Source organism: Pseudorca crassidens, chromosome 7 (assembly GCF_039906515.1).
Source record: "Pseudorca crassidens isolate mPseCra1 chromosome 7, mPseCra1.hap1, whole genome shotgun sequence".
Taxonomy (NCBI): domain Eukaryota; kingdom Metazoa; phylum Chordata; class Mammalia; order Artiodactyla; family Delphinidae; genus Pseudorca; species Pseudorca crassidens.
Window position 1 is genome coordinate 32,304,047 of NC_090302.1, and position 20,431 is coordinate 32,324,477.

The 20,431-nt window shown below is 40.3% G+C and overlaps 1 long non-coding RNA gene across 4 annotated transcripts in view; it reads left to right on the plus strand.

Annotated features, from left to right (window-relative positions):
• The window catches only part of LOC137227638 (uncharacterized), a 619,814-nt gene that overhangs the window by 67,504 nt on the left and 531,879 nt on the right, over window positions 1-20,431 (plus strand). For all 4 annotated transcript variants that reach the window (XR_010944939.1, XR_010944941.1, XR_010944942.1 and 1 more), the window contains exon 3: window positions 11,328-11,478. This is a non-coding gene — a long non-coding RNA (uncharacterized lncRNA). The remainder of the gene's footprint in view (window positions 1-11,327; window positions 11,479-20,431) is intronic.

Here is a 20,431-nt window from a genome sequence, read left to right on the forward strand (position 1 = left end):
CTAATTCTCTGTAGTGGCTGATCTGATCAAGGAAATAAATGGTATAAGCCAGCAGTCCAGTAGGGATTGCTGGAAATCCTCTCAAAGGGAGGTGGTGAAGAGGAGGGGTTCTATAGCCAGCCTGCCTGGTTCCAGCCACGGCCCTGCTGCTTTCCTGCTGTGTGTCCTTGTGCAAGTTAAGTGACCTCTCTGCCTCACTTTCTTGATCCATAAAATGAGTGTAATCATAGTACCTACTTCATAGGGTAATTGTGAGAATAAAATGACTTAGTACCTGTAAAGCTCTTAGCACAGCTCTGGGCACTTAGTAAATGTAACCATCATCACTGTCATTATGAAGGGCTTCAGAAGCCTTACTGTAGCCTAGGAGGAAGTAATCAACAAATGTCTGAACAGGTGTGGTAAGAAATTATGGCCACAGGCATGTCGTAAGTTCAGGGACTTTGAAGGGAATGAAACCATAATTGTCAATCTCTGATGCAGGAAATGTGCCTTCATGCAACCCCTGCGGTAATGTCCCTCTACAGTGCTGATAAAATCATGGTCCCTTTTCTAGGAATGCATTCCACTTCCTAAACAGGATTAACCTGGAGGTCGTTACTAGATTTTGGAGACCCCCTTAGCTAGAAGATTCTCAGGTTGTAATTTTGTAGTAAATACATCTTTTCTATTGTGGTCACCCAGCATTCAAATTCACTTTCTGTGTTTGTGGAATCTTGTGTAGACTTGGGGAGATGCAGAGCCCACCCATGGTGGAGGCCAGAAAAGCCAGTTATTTATTTCTCCCTTGCAACTTAAGTTTAGACTGACTAACTTCAGCCATAGTCTCCTGCCCAAGAATTTGAATCTGTGGTGAGTTACCTAAAGAAGCAGGGACAGTTTAGCATTTCTTGTGGTGGTGGTGGTGGTGGCTGTGGCATCCAGTGTCCAGTCCAGTGATGACTGTCAGCAGTTTTAGCAGAGTTCCCTAAGCTGTAAGTGGTGGCGATCCAGCTGTGCCACCCAAAGTTCAGCGGTGATGGCTGAGCACCTAACCAGGCTATTCCTGGCATGTGACCTTGTCAGTGGTTCTGGTTACCTATATTTTCCTGGTTTCTGCTTATATTTTGAGCCTAGTTCTTCCGTCTTTGTGTTGATTCTGTGAATTACCCAGTAGTTTTCAGTGAATTCTCTTTTTTTTTTTTTTCCAGTAGCCAATGTCAACCTTATTGTTTGCAACATGAAACTCTGCCTAATGCACTGATTTTCTGTGATCCACTGATACCTACAACTACAGTGGCTGTTTCTTTTTCTTTTTTTGAATACATCTTTGTTTATTTTATTTTATTATTTTATTTTTTTGACTGCACAGCACGTGGGATCTTAGTTCCCCGGCTAGGGATCATACCCACACCCCCTGCAATGGAAGGGCGGATTCCTAACCACTGGACCACCAGGGAAGTCCTGTACAGTGGCTGTTTCTTTATGTCAGAGCCAACGTATTGATTGTAGGAAAATCTAACCTTTATCTGTTGCAGTCCTTTAAGTCTCAATTTTTAAAGTATAGACTTTGTGAACCCAGACATAACCAACTGTGTTTCTTGTCAGAAATTTGCCATGGTACTACAATATGCGTTACGTTTATCCAACTCATTTCAATTTATCAAACACCTACTGAACATTTACCTTGTGCTAAGCAATGGTTAGGTTTTAGAGACACAAAGTCAAATATGACAAGGTCCCTCCTTGCACATATTTAGAAACCTGGCTGTTTAATGTGTTACATCATGGTGAGATTTGGGCAAACCAATTCAGCTATATTCAAAGGGGGAAAAAAAAAGAAAGAAGGGGTAAGAGTAAGGCAGTGTGATGTGGTGGTAAAAATCTTGATATAGAAGTTTGACCAGCCTTGGTTCATATACAGGCTCTTATTTGCTGTGTTAAATAGGACACATTACTTAACCTATCTAAACTTCAGTCTGTTTATCTGTAGGGGTAATACCTATATCCTCATATTATTTTGAAGTTTAAATGAGATAATGGAATAAAGTGATTAGTCAGAAATGTATGTTTTCTTCCAGTATGGATAAACTAGTTTTAAATAGAAGTAGACAATGTTTTCTGCCTGTTTTTCTCTACTTGATGATGGTTAGCAGAATTTTAGTAAGAATTTTCACTATTTGCTATAGTAGAACTGACTTGTATGTTTCAGAAGTCATTTATGATGCATGAATCTCCCCTCTAGCATTTTTTTCCCCCCCGAAGACCAAGAAAAATGATTCATTTACTCAACTGCTGTCTGATCTTTTTCCCTGAGTGTACCTCTTTTAGACGCTGATCATTAAATTGTTACGTAGATTCTTCAGCCCACTTAAAAAATGTGTTATAAAAAGGGTTTTATTGCCTTTGGAGTCCTTCTCAAAGTACTTTTCAAATTATATTTGGTCTAATTTTCAGTTTATGGCTAACCTGCTATGTTTTGTGGGCTTCCTTGTTTTCCTTAAATGGGCTAATTTTCTATTATTAAAAATTGTTTTTTTAAAACCTCTGTAATTGTTGTGGCCATCAATCAGACAAGGTGGGAGTTTTGTTTGTTTATTCTTGGAAGAGTTTTTAATTAAAAATTTTTTTTTGTTGTACTCCTTTTCCAATCTTATATAAACTTTATTTTTGGCTTCTGATGAGGTGTTTGAAAATAGTCTCCAGACTTCTATTTTATTTTCACTTTTCATTCACTTCTGTCCCCACCTCAACATCTGCATTTGCTTCTGTTGAAATCAGCACAAATGATACCAAACGAGGGGTTATAGACTGAAGTTCTAAGTGCTGGGACAGCTTCAAAGTTACTGTGTGACCTTGGTTAGGTCATCTGACTGCTTTGGCCTCCAATTTCCTCATCAGTGTAACGAGGGGAGTTTATTCATTTATTACACAAGTATTTATTAGGCACATATTATATGGCAGACACTGTGCCAAATGCCGGAAAAATCTGCAATGAGCAAGAGTCGAGGTGCCTCCCCTCATGAAATGTACATTCTAGTGCTGTTAAATTATCGAAACTTCAAGGCCCTTTTGAGTTTACAGCACTGTAAGTATAATGATACTTCCACTTAGTTCCAGTTCTCTTTTGAATCAAATAGAAAAAAAATTGATATGTGTGAAGTTCGTTTTGGGCTTTTGGACATTCCTTTGACTTAAACACCTTTCAGTTTGTCCTACAGGGTGTTCCATGGAAACCAGGTGAGATGCTCTCTCCAGAAAGGATTCAGGTCCAAAGCTGCCTACTACATCCCCCTCTTAAAGTGAATCTTAAAACGGTTTTGGAAATACACTTTAGATCTCTGCTTTCTGAAGCACGTTAAAAAAAAGAATTACTGGAATAGTGACCACTGACCTTTATTTAGTTGTGGGAGTCAGTCTCAGTCAAAGAGGAAATGAAACTTTTCTTGGTTGTGGCCAATATTAAAATACTTATTGAATTATAAAATTGTATGCAGTTATAAGACCATAAATCTCTTTACTGGGGATCAGTAATAATAATAAATAATAACGAATAGTAAAAAATATAAATTTTATTATTTGGCTGACAATAAGGTATGTGACATATGCCTTGGAAAAATAGTGGACTGGTAAACTTTTAAACTTACTTGCCAATGGCTTATTAGTGTTATAGGAATTATCACAGTAGGAGTCCTTAAAAGAATATTTAAGCCAAGTCTTCTTTCCCTTCATATTCCATTTAATTTAAAGTGGGCTATTTGTGGGATGATATATGCCAGGTAGTAAGAAAAGGTTGGAATTATATTGAGGTAATTTTGGAACTATTATCAAAATGGAGCCATCTGAAATGATTGTTTATAACAGATAATGGCTGTCAGGAAAAATAAAATAGAATGAAAGATGTAAGCAAAGTGACAGAAAATAACTGATGAGCTGGTGGAAAATCCAGAAACATCTTGCATGAAAATCAACTCATAACAGAGTTTTGCTTGATTTTATGGGAAGAAATTAAGTAGCAAATATTAACTTTTGTCTGTTTCTCAAATTCTATCTTAACCAGGATAATAATTCTTGTTTCAACTCTCAATTATCACACTTGTATCTTTTCCTGTTCATGAATTCATATTAAATTTTCTTAATATAATGGCTCTAATTTCATTTGTTTCCTTAGATTAATCTTCTGACAGTTCAGGAACAATAATCACAGTTACTGAATCATGGTTCATGTATATACATATTTACACACATACAAAAATAACCATAAAATAACCATAAAAGAAAATAGAAGTCGTGCCAAAAGAAAATTGGAGGTAAAGGGCTATTAAGATCTCAGAGGAAGGGGCTTCCCTGGTGGCGCAGTGGTTGAGAATATGCCTGCCAATGCAGGGGACACGGGTTCGAGCCCTGGTCTGGGAAGATCCCACATGCCGCGGAGCAACTAGGCCCGTGAGCCACAATTACTGAGCCTGCGCCTGTGGAGCCTGTGCTCCGCAACAAGAGAGGCTGCGATAGTGAGAGGCCCGCACACAGCAATGAAGAGTGGCCCCTGCTTGCGACAACTAGAGAAAGCCCTCGCGCAGAAATGAAGACCCAACACAGCCATAAATAAATAAATAAATAAATATTAAAAAAAAAAAAAGATTTCAGAGGAGGGAAAGAGTACATCCAAATTGGAGGAAAAGGGGAAAATTTGTGCCTCAGATTTATACTGGCCTTAAAAGGCAGTGAAATTAGGGCCTTCAGAGATGCAGGGAACACCTTCCAGGTGGAAGGAATAGTAGCGCTATACAGTGGAAATTATATTGGCTTGGAGTTAACTGAATTTTGGTTCAGTTTTCTCTCATTCCTAGTTTGACTGGTAAAAATTGGAATAATAACATCAAAACCTTGCTATAGGGTTGTTGTGAGGTTTAAATGGTATAATCCAGAGGAAATTCTTAGTAAAGTTCCCGGCAAAAAGTGGGTACTTGGGCAAAGACCCTCCCTTCCTTTTTCATGTGAATGCGGAGGCCATTCGATGCCAGGCTAAAGAGTTTGCTGAAGCTTTAATCCTGGTTCTACCATTTACCAGCTGCATGACCTTTGGCAAGTTATTTAACCTCGCTCAGTGTCCGTTTTCTCATCTCTAAAACTGAGCTAATAATAGTATCAATTTCACAGGGTTGATTAAGGAGTGAACAAGTTAATTAATGTAAAGGGTTTATGAAATATGTGGCACAAAGGATGTACTTGTTAACTATTGTTATTTTTCATTGGCCCTGAAGAGCAAGTGGAAGTTTTTGAGTTGGGGGTGGGGGAGAGTGACTCAATCTTTTCTTTAGAAAAGTCAATGTGTTGGTGGTTTAAGAACAGGAATTGGGTGATGAGGGATTAGGGAGAGACCAAAACAGAGGAAGAGTAGTTAGGGGATTGGTAAACGCTCAGGATCAGAGACACTGAGAGCCTGATGAATAACGGTGGTAGCAGGAATGGAGAGGGGCTAGTCACTTAGACTAGAGATGTGCACATGAATTACCTAGGGATCTTATAAAAATGCAGGTTCTGGTTCAGTAGGTCTGGGTGGGGACTGGGATGCTGTGTTTATAATAAGATCCCAGGTGGTGTCAATGATGCTGGTTCATGACCACATTGAATAGCAAGGGTTTTGAAGGCAGGATAGGAACCCTCAAAAATAGGAGGAGTTGACAGTTGATTGGCCTTGGGGGGAGGAGACAGAGGGATGGTGAGTTTTCAATAGAAGGAGCTAAATCGGGAAGGAAAATGATGAACTTAGTTTATCATGCTTTTAGAAGTTTTAAGAGATAGAACGGTGTAATGCCCAAGAAGTAGATTTTTTGTCAGAAGACCTGAATTAAATCCTGACTTCAACAATTACTAGAAAGATGACTTTGAACTTCAGGTCTCCTTCTTCATCTCTAAATGGGAGACTACAATGACTACTTCAAAGAATTGTTGGATAGATGACATACATTGTTGTGAAAACTTCTCTCATGGTGGCCAGCACCTAGGTGGCACCTACTGAATAAAAATGAAATTTATAGACTTTATGGAATTTATGGACTACTCCAGCTCCTCACAAGGCTGATCTAGGTTTTAACATATATGTTTTTTCCTACAATGTGCATACTGGTACTTCAAATTGTACAGTAATTTGACAGCCTTCTGAACTTTATGTTTTCTAAGTATTCATTAGCTGACATAATTTCAGGGGATGTGAATGCCAGGATTGGCAGCGGGTCCACCAGAGCTACATCCATCAGAAACCTGCAATTGTCTAATTCTTCCTTTTAAGGCACTTCTCCAGGATAAACTGTCTGAATCAAAGAGGAAAATATCTTATCAAACCCATTTATAATCATAGTCCAATAATGGTAAATGGCAGGCTATGGGATAAATCCGTGGACTTTCTCTTAGTTTTCCAACCAGAGGCAGCATTATTGATGATTGAAGTATTAGCTCTTCAGAGCTTATCTACAACCTCGACTTGGATATTTTAGACTGGTTGAAAGTAAATATTTTTCTCTTAAACTTAATCTGAACTTTCAAAATGTCCTTGCATCTGTCTCTACATGTAACTCAATCAGTGAGATTTTAGGAATGAAGTTAAACTGAAGTGAAAAAATAAATGTATGACAACAAAGAATTTATGGCACATATTTTATTCTGGAAGTCTTCGTGAATAACTATTTATAATATTAACAAATTGTGATTATACTACTATGTCGCTGGACTATTCAAAAAACAAGTGCTTTTATTTCTTGCTTTATAAGAGAGATCAGAAAGAAAAAAAGTTCCAGGCCATATTATCAAGATATTATCTCAAATATAACTGAGATCAAGTCATCCAAAGAATCATTAAATTACAGTTCTTTTAAAAACAACTTGTCCTTTTCAAAAATTAAATTATTCTGGAATATTTTGGGCTTGACCACAGGGACACCAATATTCCACATTTGGGGACTTTATCTTCCTTGATATCACTTCAGGATGAAGAAATTCAGAATCATGTGCATGGGTTGATTACTAAACCAATCATTTCGATTACTACTTCGCCTCTCTGCATTTTGTTGTCCCCAGTGTTCTCCATAGCCAGAATCCATTATTTTCATCAGCTCTAAAAAATCCAGTCTTTCAAGGCTGAAAAGAGCTCCAGAAGAAAATTTCTGCTGCCAGAATTATTTTGATCTTGCTTGAGTAGTTGGCTGAAGCCCTTGCCAACCTATTTACCTTAATTAACTCCGCAGGTATGGTTCCCTCATGATGATCTCTAAGTGTAGTTGACTCTAGATTAAAAAGGGGAAACCCTCCATCTCCTGAAATCACAGAACCATTAAGGCTCTTGGAGACTTCCTCAAAATAACATCACATTTTTTCCCCTTAAATTGAAAGACTAAGTCTCAATCTAATAGCTTGCTTGCATAAGGAGCTAACCAGCTCTAGGTATAAACTAATTTTTTACAGATAATGGCTATTAAAATATTTGTTATATGAGTAGATTCTGTTATTTATCTCCTCCAGAGAATACCTAAGACTTTGTAAAACCTTTATATTTTATAGATATATTATTTTTTCCTCCTTAAATCTCTTTCTGTATCTAACCAGCATCCATCCAATAATCTGAACAAGGAACCTGGGAGTTATCCTGGAATCCTCCCTGCCCTTCCCACATCCATTCAATTCCCAACACTTGCTGACTTTTACACCCTAAATGTGTGTTGGCTGCCCTGTCGATCCCTCTGGCCATGTCTTGTCTAGGCCCTCACACTCCTCTCTGGGCTTCACAGCAGCACCCTAAGGGCTTTCTCTGCCTTCAGTAACTGGCCTCCTCTGACTTACCCTTCAGGGCAATATATTTGAAATCCAAATTGATCAGGTAACTTCCTTTCATTGGCTCTCCATCATCCACAGTAAAAAGAGACCCGAGCTCCTTGGCATAAAATATAAGGCCTCCCCCGATCTGGCTTTTTTTAAATGAGCTTCTCAGGTTTATTTCCTACAAGCTGCTCACTGCCTAGCACTGCATGCTACAGCCCGGGGCTCAGCCTCAGCACTACTGACATTTGGGGCTGGATAGTTCTTTGTTGGGGGGTGGGGCTATCCTGTGCCATGCTAATATGCTCAGCAGCATCCCTGGCCTCTACCCACTAGATGCCAGTGGTACTCTCTTCTCCCAGTTATGACAACCAAAAATAACCCCAGACATTGCTGAAATGTCCCCCAGGGGACAAAATTGCACCCTGGTTGGTAAGTAGGAGTTGGATAATGAATCACTAAATCTTTGAACACACCAACCTATGTAGTACCTCCACTCCTTTGTTTTTCTTGTTATTTGTTCCTGGAAAGCCTTTCTCCTTCTTTGCCTAATGCAGGGAGAGAGGAAAAGATTCTGTCCTTAGATCCTCTCCCTCATTTGTTTCCTCTGAAGAGGAGGGACTAGTGATCTGATTCATCGGATTCCAGGACACATTGGAGAACAGGTGAGAGCATTCCTTTGAAAGGACTGCATATGGGTATAACCCACTCTTCAATTTTTAAAAAAAGAAATGAACCAATAATGCATGAATCCATGCTTATAAAAATTGAAACAATATAGAACATAGAATTGAAAGTGAAAGCTTTCCAGGGTCAAAGCATTCTAATTAAAAAAAAGAAAAGATTTGATATATACTGCCCCAACATTATCAACACCAGACATCCTCCCCCTTTGTGGCTGTGGCCTCCTCAGGGTTCCAGGATTGTGTATGGAAGGCAGAGGCTAGGTCGGCTCGCAAAAACACAAAACTATTACTTCTTCTTCTTCTTTTTTTTTTAAGTTATTTGTCCAAGGTCAAATCACTAGGATCTCTCAGACACAGAGTGCTTTTTTTTTTTTTAAGAAGATGTTGGGGGTAGGAGTTTATTAATTAATTAATTTATTTTTGCTGTGTTGGGTCTTCGTTTCTGTGCAAGGACTTTCTCTAGTTGTGGCAAGTGGGGGCCACTCTTCATCGCGGCGCACGGGCCTCTCACTATCGCGGCCTCTCTTGTTGCGGAGCACAGGCTCCAGACACGCAGGCTCAGTAGTTGTGGCTCACGGGCCTAGTTGCTCCGCGGCATGTGGTATCCTCCCAGACCAGGGCTCGAACCCGTGTCCCCTGCATTAGCAGGCAGATTCTCAACCACTGTGCCACCAGGGAAGCCCCAAAACTATTACTTCTTGATGCTTGCTAGGGTTATCCGAGCAGGTGATTCACATTTTGGGTCTACCTAACTCAAAGAAGGACATTTCAACAAAGCATCTATAGGCCGCATTCTTCTTCCATTCCTTATCCAAATCCTTATAGTCCTTTTCCCTACCATCCGTGTAAAAATCCACAAACCATAACAGTCAGAGCTGTTATCAAGAAAGACAGACACTTTTTGCCATTTTAAATGTACAGTGTTATAACCATCAGTCCAAAGACAGCCCCAGAGATTCTGCTTCACCTGATCAATGGTGAGCCCTGGGGTCTGTTTTTTCTTTTTACTGATTCCCCACCCCCAGACGAGTGATGTGCAGCCTGGTGTGGAAGCCAGAGACTGAAGAATACAAGTTAAAATGTAAAAAGATGCATCCAGGTATCCAGTGTTTTGACAGCTGCATATATCACTTCATGTTCATGTGAATATAGCATGGAGTAGTAGCCACACTTAAAAAATTCCAAGTTTCATAAATTCTTATAGCAGTTGGAAGAAAAGATGTCTCTATATGCCTATGTCCTAAATACTGTGCAGGCCTTAAAAACAAACTAGGTAAAGAGAAAATACCTGCGAGGCCTCTTTATTAATATAATGAAAACATGCCTGATGGTGGGGAAATATAGCGATTTTCATAAAGGTTTCCAACTACGGGAACAAAGGGTGAAAGAAATCCTTTCCACACAAGTTTAATTCTAGAGACTCCATCCTTTACACAGGGAACTTAACCCTTTCCCCTAATTCTGTTGATTATTATTCTTTTTCAGCCTTCCTCAACACTTAAGATCCCACGGGAGGTCACTAGGAATGGTGGGGGTGAAGTGTTCCTAGTAGCAGAAATGAAGATGAGAGAGTGAACTGGAAAAACGCTTTAAAAACTCTAATTGAGACAAGCCTGACTACAAAATTGTGTCTGTGCTATGATTACAACTGTAACAATTCTGTCTGCATATGGACAGGGACTGAAAGGGAGCATAAAAAAAATGTAAACAGTTTGGTTTGTAGGATGGCAGAATTTTGGGTGGATTTTTCTTTCTTTTGAGCTTTGTCAATGTTTTGGTAATGTTTTGCAATAAACAATACTAGAACAGAAGCAGCTGAACCTGCTGACTAATTATTGTTAGAAAGAGCAGCCTAGCCTCAACTCATCGGAGCTAAAATCGCTGCATTTGGCAGATGCTCTCCAACGTTAAAGTGGATAATATCAGCTAACCTTAACAAGCAGTCGACTCCTTCTGGTCCAAAGGAGCATTTTAAAAATCATTTTATTTTATTTGTTGCAGCTAACTCATTCTGGCAGGCACACCAAGTATTAGTTCGGCGGGGCCCATAGGAGGGTGTTTCATTTTGTTGCTTTTCTTTTCTTTTTTAAAAATAGTTGAAATGGTTGATGGGTTACACCTGTCCTAAGAAAGGTCTTGGACCAAATCATCTGCAGTATAGTGAAAAACTCAGGGTCCTTAAGAGTGTCGAAGTATGTGAGTGGATTCAAACTCCACTTTAAGGGAAACGCTGATGTCACCTGCAGGAACCCCTGCAGCTTATCTTTGAGTAGAAATGGAATGGCAAGGATACAAGTCAGTTTCTTCAAAAATTGACAACAGAATGTCAGCCTGACTTCCTGCACATCTGGTGTTGAAAGCGTATGGATAATCAACATCAAAGACTATTGGCACTTCAGGCACTTGTCAGCGAATTCAGTCCTGAAGTGACTTTAACTGTGCACTTGCCAAAGGCTCACCTAAGACACCTAATATTGGAGAGAGACGATTTAATGAACGGGTGAGCTCTCCATCCCTCTTCTAGGGACTCTAATCTCTGTTCTTGTGATCCGTTGTAGTATCAGGAAGCAACATATCTGGGCTGGATAACCTCTGTTCCTGATAGAAATGCTCTTACCAAGTTAAAAATCTAGTGTTACGCTCTGCGCCTTTATGAGATTCAGTTTAAGAATTATCTATTGGAACGTGCTTTTGCATTTTTTTCTTGCAAATATTGCTGAGGATGTTGTACCTCATGTTACCTAAAATCTGTTGTTAAAAAAATTAAGTGATAACATTCCTTCTGGATTTAGAACATTAGCTTTGCTTGTAACACAAGTTAGAAACCAGGTGTTTGTCTTTGTGCCTTAGGTACCGGGAAGCTCATGCTTTATCCCTAGAACTCCTCCAATGGCAGTTTTGTACAGATTGGAGGAAGTGGTGAACTCAGATAGCAGAGTCAGGCACAAGAAGGAGGATATTATTTGGTGCCCATTCAGTTGTTGTGCCTGTTACGGCTTAGGTAAGTACAACACTATCAATTTTAATGATCTCATTAGAATTTTTTTCTCCAAGAATTTGCTGTTCCTGAAGTGCTAGATTTTCAGAAAGGAAAAAATGCATTTCATTTTCTATAAATATCAAAATTAATTACTCATTGTTGTAACTAATCATTAAAATTCAAAATTAGATGAGAACGTTCTTAATAGATTTTTTTAAGCCTTGAAGAGGTCCATTTTATTATAGCATCTACAGCTCTACTATTTGTGGAAATTATGACATAAGGTTCATAATTGAATTAAGCCAATACCTTTGCCCAAATCCTAAGAAGAAATTAATAAAAGATGGTGGGTAAAACTATGGTATCTTATTAGGAAAAGTGTAGGCAATTGAGTAGAATTGTTTTTGTAGATCTCACCCCAGTTTATCTAGTTGGAACATATTCATTCATTCACTCATTCGTTCTTTCAGTCATTCAACATGCGAGTCTAATATGTTCCAGGGGCCATTTTAGGTCCCAAGGATACATCAGATAACAGAACAGATAGAATTCCCTGCCTTTATAGAATTTGCATTCTAATGGGGAGGGGGGAAGACAGTCAGTAAAACAAATAAAAAATATATGGTGTAACAGTTGGTATTAAGTGCTGTGACGAAAAGTCAAGAGGATAAGGGAGAGATAGGGTGCTCTGGGTGTGAGGGTGGAATTTGCTATTTTAAATAGTGTGACCAGGTGGCATCTGAGCATAGATCGGAAGGAGAGAGTGATGTCTCTCCAGGAGGAGTTTCCATGCAGAGGGAACAGTTTGTGCAGAAACTCCAAAGCAAGGTTGTGCTTGGAGTGTTTGAGGAAAGTGAGGCGACAGATGTGGCAGGAATGGAGGATGGGAGGAGAGTGGTGGGAGGCCATCGAGGGATGAGGGAGCCAGAGCATGCAGGCCGTTTTAAAGGGCTTTAAAAATGAGACGGGGAACAACTGGAGGGTTTTAAGTGGAGGAACAACATGGTCTGACATGTGTTAAGAGCATCATCTGGTTGCACTCTGGAGAACAGACTGCGATGGGGAGATGTGGGACCAGTGGGAGCAGGAAACCTAGCTGGGAGATGATGGTCATTTGGACTCAGGTTATAGTGGTGAAAGTGGGGAAAAGTGGTCAGATTCTGATTCTGTTTTGAAAGTAGAGCCACTAGGGTTGCTGAGTATTAGAGAAGGAGTTAATGAAAGAGAGATGAGTTTTTGGTCTGAGCCAGAGCTTCAAGAAATGCAGTCTGGAGTTTGCCGTACACTGGATGAGGAAGACTGTGGGAGGAAGATCAGGAGTTTGGTTTTGGACAGATTAAGTTTGAGACGGTCCAAGTGGTAATATCCAGTAGGTAGTTTGATAATATAAACATTAACTCAAAATTAATATTACAGTTACTAGAAATATTATATATACATATGTAGAAATAATATATTATTAATGATATTATTAACTTTTAATATGTTTGTGGTACTACATTTTAAGAGAGACACTAACAAGTTAAATATATTTTGAAGAGGATGACTGAGACGGCAAGCACAGGAAACCATACTGGATAAGCAGCCTTTGAAGGAAACGGAGATGTTTAGCATGAAGAAGAGCGGTCCTAGGGTAGATGTGTTTCTTTACATGCTGGAAGGGCTACCTTGAAAAGGGAGAGCAAATGAACTTTACCTGTCATTCTCTGAGATGGATAGAAGTTATAGGAAGCCCGGTTTCGGGTCAATGTAAGATTATACACATGGACACATTTTTATGAGTAGAATTTCTGTGTTCTTCTGCAGCAGGATGGATTCTCTTCTGAAGTAGTGATGCCTTATTGCTGGAAGTATTTGACTGGAGAGCTGCTGAGGATATTGTAGAGGGGACTGGATGGAGGGTTAGATTAAGGTTCATTTCTTTTTGTTTCTGTGTATTTTTCCTAGGGACCAAAGTATGCCATGTACCAATGCACCATCATGAATATTTTTTCTTGTATTGTGTTTTAAGATTTCATGGGTCTATGAGTTTCTCCCAAATTAAACTATAAACCTCTTGAGGACCAGGACATGTTTTTATTCTCTTTGTATTCCCTGATGCACTTGGTACAAGATTTCGTATATAACAAGTACTCAGAAAAATACTTTTTGGTTGAATAATTTTGCTTCCAAGGCATCCTTATCCAACATGCAAACACTACTGGGAAGGTGAGTTCATACCAGCCTACCACCTTATTGTGGCTGAATTGACAGGACCAGTTTAATCCTTGAAATTCTGAGGGTCTGGAGTGGAAGAAGGTTGTCAAATGAGGAAAAGAAAATTCACCAAAAATTCGTCTTTGTCTATGGCTGATTCTGCCTGCGTATAAAGTCTACCTAAGATGTCAACTGTTGTGGTATTGGAGTATTAAGAATATGTATTCGAAAAATGGTACTGATGAACCTATTTGCAGGACAGGAAAAGAGATGCAGACATAGAAAATGGACTTGTGGACACAGGAGGGGAAGGGGTGGGGGGGACGAACTGAGAGAGTAGCATTGACATATATACACTACCATGTGTAAAATAGATAGCTAGTGGGAAGCTGCTGTATAGCACAGGGAGCTCAGCTCGGTGCTCTGTGATGACCTAGAGGAATGGGATGAGGGTGGGTAGGAGGGAGGCTCAAGAGGGAGGGTATATATGTATACATATAGCTGATTAACTTTGTTCTACAGCAGAAACTAGCACAACATTGTAAAGCAATTATATTCCAATAAAAAAAAAGGAATGCATATTAGAGTCCGAAATATCTGAATGATATTTTAGAGGTTTGGAAGAAGTAAAGAATGTCCAAGACAGTTACGTCTTCTGCTTTCAGAGAGTACTTCCAACAGTGAGAAAATCTTGTTAATTCATGTCTCTTACTTCTATAGACTTCACAGAAAACTAGTAGCAGAGGTTCAATGAGTTCCTTGCCATAGAAGGTGTTAAATTACAGGATTAATAACCACTCTTAAGCCAGCCATCCATTCATCCACCCATCCAATGAACATTTATTGAACACATACTATGGGCTGAACAGTGAGGGGTTCCGTGAAGGACTGTAATCTTGAGGCGCTCACAGGTGAGTAGGAGAACCTATCTAACATTATGGTACACTGTGTTAAATACTGTGCATTGGAAAAACAAAGTTCCATGAGGTCAGAGAGGAAAGAGCAGCTAACTTCTCGGGGAAGTTGGGAAATTCTTCCTGCGGCAAATGCCATTTGAACTAGCAAAGGTTTTTTGTGATCCTCCCTCAACGCCCCCAACCCAAGGCAGTGTATTTCTCTCTGCTGTCTTCCTGTGGCACTTGTTACCTGCTTCTGATTACAGCAGTGCCCTGTTTATTGCAATTACCTGTTTACTGTCTACTTCTCTGCCTGGCCAGTACTCTTTAGTGACAGAGACTTTGTCTTATCATCTCTGTCCCTACCCAGTATCCGACACAGGTCGAAAGTTGTTTGTTAACAGACTCAAAATAAATGAATCTTGAAGAATAAGTTGAAATGTGCCAGGTCCAGGAGGAGGGAGAAGGGCGTTCAAGACAGAGGCATGAACCTGTGAGAAGTTATGGAGGCGTCTAAGGGTATAGTGTGTTAGGAAAATGGTGAGTGGGTTTGGAAGACTGACATGGAGGGAACATTCAGGGGAGGGTTGGGAGATGATGACTGAGGAGTGAAGCACGACATTCTCATGGCTCCACTGCAGGTGAAATGACTCAGTCAAAACATAAAGCATTTTAAAAACCATCAAGCAATACATGTTGCAGCTGTCCCTGACCCCATCTCCAGCCTCTGGACTCTGGTCTCTCTCCAACCTTCACTCTACTTTGAGCCTCACTATCCCTTGTGATCATGTTTGCTTTCTTCTGAGGGTTTGCAAAGCAAATTTTGCATTTTAGTTGTAGGTTTAACTACATTCTATTTATATCTTTTATCCCATGGACAGAGAAATATCCTTTGTTCCTTATTGAAATGACTTGATTGCATCTACTTTCTAAATTATTCCATGAGAAATTAAACAGTTCTTTTTTTCCAATCATTCATTGTTCCTAGTGACTGGCTTCATCACCATCCACCCAGTTTCCCCAGCTAGAAATCTGGACTTTATCCTAAGCCCTACTTTTCCCAAAGTGCTCTCTTCCGATCAGTATTAGGTCTTCCTAGTCTAATGTCCAAATGAATCTGAACTTTGTTTTCTTCTCTTTATTCACATAGCCTAAGTTCAGGCCACTTTATCTCTCACTGGATTATTGAAACAAACTCTTAAATGGTCTCCCTACCTCTACTTTTCTGTTTATCTCTGTCTATCTGTCTACCTACCTATCTATCTATCTATATCAATAAAAATCCAGCCACTGCAGTTATGTTTCTATTTTTTAATCTAAAAATTGTAAAATACACATAACGCAAGATTTACCATTTTAACCATTTTTAAGTGTACAGTTCAGTGACATTAAGTACATTCATGTTGTTGTGTTACCATCATCACCATCCATTTCCGGAACTTTTTCATCACCCTAAACTGAAGTTCTAAACCCATTAAACACTAATTGTCCATCTTCCCCTTTCCCCAGGCCCTGGCAACTACCATTCTGCTTTCTCTCTCTGTGAATTTCACTACTCTAGAAACCCCATATAAGTAGAGTCATACAGTACTTGTCCTTTTGTGATTGGCTTATTTCACTTAGTATAATTTCCTCAAGTTTCACCCATGTTGTAGCATGTGTCAACATTTTTGTCCTTTTTCAGGCTTAATAATATTCCACAGTATGTATATACCACATTTTGTTTATCCATTCATACACTGATGTCTATGATATTTATTAAATATTATTACTCTTAGAACTTTACTGTAACTTGTCCCTGTTACTCTCAGGATACAGCTAAAAGGCTTTACTATGGTTTACGGGGCCCCCACCTAACGCTGCAGCTTTCATTCTATTTATGTCCCCTTACACTCTCCACTTCAGTCAGGCGACCTGGCCTTTCCTCCATCTCTTTCACATCTGGGCCTTTGTCCCAGCTTCTTCCTCAGCTTACGATGCCATTTTTCAGGATGAGCCCAGCTTTTACCTCAGGACTCAGCTCAAGACATCACCTCCTCCAGGAAGCTTTCCTCCTCTCATCCAGGCTAGGTTAGGCATCTCCTTTTTTGTGCTCCTGGAATCCCCTGGAGTTCTCTCTACCAATACTCTTATCATACTTAGAGCAAAGACAGTGTCTTATTTCCCACTTCATTCCTGGAGTCTAGTATATTTTGAGCGCTCAGTTCATTTCTGTGGAACAAATGCATAACCGTGTGGGCAAGTATCTGGAGTCATGGAGGAGGTGGGCGCTGAGGCAGAGGCCTGTGTGAGTGACTAACTCAAGGCCACCAAGTGTGAGGGCATAATCCCGTGCAGCCTGCCAAATGCTGACCGCCTTCATGCCCGTGGAGCCACTGGATGAGGCACTGGGTGCACACAGTAGAATGACGGGTATGCACTGAGATGAGCATTCCCAGCCCTTAACTGAGAAACCGGTTAGGTGTTTTGGTACTTTCGGCACAGTTTTAATCTTTTGCTCTTTTGGTCAATGTGCTTACACCCTTCCTGCCTCTATTCTCCACCAATTCTCCTCCTCACTCGCCTCCCCCTACTCTGAACTTGGAAATAAATTCATATGTTTAGGTCACTTAAACAGAAACGAGACTTTATTCTGTGAAGAAAGTGTTTAGTTTGTAAAAGGATCAATGGGCTATTTTGGATCAAATAACTGTGTTTTCTTTAGCCACTTAAAATGGTCTATTTTCATTTTTTAAGCCATTGCCTTGTGAAAGGACCCAAGAATATCCCCAACTTAGTGTTAGATCCCGTAATTACATTTTCCCATTTTGAAAGCAGTTATGCAGTCCTTACAATAGAGTCAACGCGGCTAAAAATAAACTCCAGGCAGTTCATATTAACTGGGTAATAATAACAGGCAACAAGGAGGCTCCCTGTCCAAATATGATGAAAACAGGAAGTTCATTACACAAGCTGTTCTTTCCTGATAGATCTGAATTCTTAAAGCCTTAACTCAAAAATAATCTCTTCAGGTTAAAAATAAAAGCAGAGAGTTGTCTCTTACTTGTGGCTCAATGGAGATGATAACATTGTAGCTAAATAAATCCACACAGCCATGGGTAGACTGTAACTCCAGATCGCCTGTTTGGAGGAGGAAGGAGGAAGTTTGCAGACCCCTCTCCTGGCAGACAGGCGGCTGGATGCATTTGCCCGGGGGTTTACTGTTTTCTTACCCTGGCACAAGCTGCCAAGGAGATATTGCTTTACTTTGGTACGGTGGCAGGAAGGCAGAAAGGCTTCCGGTGTGGAAAGCATTTTTATTTTTCCCTGGGGAGAAAATGGATGAACAGAACACCCCCAACTTTAAGTGTCTGCCAAGTATTGTAAATTTCAATCCTGGTTTCTCAGGGTGAAGTGGGAATGAGGCCCAAAGGAGGAGGATAAACCCCCTTCCTTATGGAACTCCTTTTCTCTAGTGAGTGTCACTGATAGTAAAGATTCAGATTTTCATGATTAAAACAAGGTGAGCGTGGAGGAAAATTTCAATTTATGCAACTAGAATGAACCCCACCAGCTCCCTTCCTGAAACCAAGTCCCAGTTCTCCAGGGTGTCACTGGACGCAGTGAGGGGGCCCGTGACCTTGCTACCCGCCTCCTCTTTGGGAATCTCACTACTTGTTACCACGGCCACCAGTAGGGTCACCCTGCTCCAAACAGTCATCACATCTTTCCTTAATTTCCTGTAACATAGTGGAGACCAGGTTGGAAGTTTCAATAAAGACTTGGCTATAGGATTGAGGTGGGGAAGAGAATGGGAGTAACAAAGGGTTGTCAATCACAGAGAGTGACAAGTGCACCAATCTGGCTCAGCAGATGCAGTTTTCTCTCCCCAGGCTAGGTCAGTAGTATCTGCAGGGTTTGCCTTGAGCAAAAGAGCATGCTTGGGGAGTACTCACCTTGCGAATGTTCCCAGACCCTCCCAGCTATTCTTATTCCACTTCATGGTGGCTGTACTCCATCTTCCTGGAGAGTGATCTTTGTTTCTTTAACTGCACAACAAATCTCGGAATACGTGCATCCTGGGAAGGGGGTTCTTGCCACTTTTGAAGTGATAACAGATAGGGCCAGTCACAGTAGGCATCAGGAGGGCCGTATTGCCAAGGCCTCACATTTAAGAAGAGTCTTACATGTAAACTTTTGATGTTATTTCCAAATGGGATTAGCATAGCCACAGACATACACTGATCTAATTATATTTTTTAAAAGGTATCACACATGACTTTAAACTCTATTCTATGACCAGATCACATTGGCTATTGGGTACGATAAATTTTGTAAGTTGTAAACCTGCAGGTAGCACAATTATATTGGACTATATATATTTATTGAGTGTAAACATTTAGAATATATCACAATTTTTGGAATGCTCTTTTGGAATTTCTTAATTTTTCTAAAATACTGCCATTCTCAGGAATTGGAAGTGGTCTGGCCTCTGAGAGGCCCTGACCATACACCTTCTCTACCTGCGATGCTGCCCATGGGGAGTGGTGGACTTCTGTAAGAGAAGGAGGGAGGTTTATAGAGATGCTCTCTCGTGGTGGATGAATGCAGTGGTTCTTAAACTTGACCTGTGCGACAAAATCTCCTAGGAAGCTCATTAGAAATGACATACGATGAACTGAGAATTTCTGGCCCAGACTCAGATCTTGACTCAGGGGGTTTGAGACTACTCCTTGAAAAGCCCTGCAACAGATTGTAGAGGAGCTTTTGGGGGAAGGTCAAAGGGTAAAAGAGGTCCCCTTTGGGAAATAAATAATGATTCCCTCTGGGGACAGTGAAGACTCTGTCAGAGAGAGAGGTTCCCCCGACTAGGATCAGTAAGGAAACAGAGCAAAGGACCTGGTAGTTGAGAGAGCAGAGGGTAGGCAGGGACGGCTGTTGAGCCTGGGTGCAGAGAGCATGGGGCACACTGGGGAGACGTTTGAATGGGCAGACCAAGGGATAGACAATTATGTCAGAGGGACATAGGAGGGAACAATTTCTGGAGACCTCACTGGAGAGAAGTGGTGAGAAGACCTCAGGGTAGAGCCAGCATGTCCCAGAGGGTTGGAAAGCTGAGCACGAATCTGAAGAAGGGAGTGGAGGCTCTGGGCTTGGTGTAGCAGGAAGCCTGGAACCAACCACTCCCTCCACTAACTGTGAACAAGCTGTAATCCTCCCCACAGTTCCCTTAGCTAATACATGGACAGTGAAGACCGACTTCTTATGACATTTTGATTGATTTATCTTTTGTAAAAACAAGAGAGTATTAAGAGTACTGAGATAGCGGAGGGAGCTGTCTTAAGCTGTGGGGTAAGGAGTGTTTTTATAGATACTTGAGTTATGGTTTGAGCTAAGTGAAGTGTGACATTCCTTCATAGATCAACCTGTGTCTCTCATACCATCAGCTTCTGCCACAGGGTCAATATTATACATTTAAAATTATAGTTTAAACATATCCATTTCATTTTCATGGTCAACTTACAGCTCACAGTGCTAACAAATCCAAAAATTCCTCTATGTTACTTTTGTCCATTCCAAGAACCTACCACAGAACCCTTCCTATGAGTAATAAGGGAAATATAGCCACTCTTCATATGATTAAATAATTATTGGGCTTTCTTTGGTTTTAAGTATCAGTGATCTTTGCTACATGTTTTTCTTAACTTTAAATTTCACTTCTTTAATTTTCACTGCTGATAGCAACTGTGCTCCATATTTTGAAGTTATCTGTGTAGCAACTTGACTATGAGCCATTTGAGCTAACAGTACAATTCTCAAGCTTTCTGGATTGCAAAGCTCTATTGTTTCTTGACTTCCACATATTATCCATTTTTTCCCTAGTGGAACAACATTAATAGATT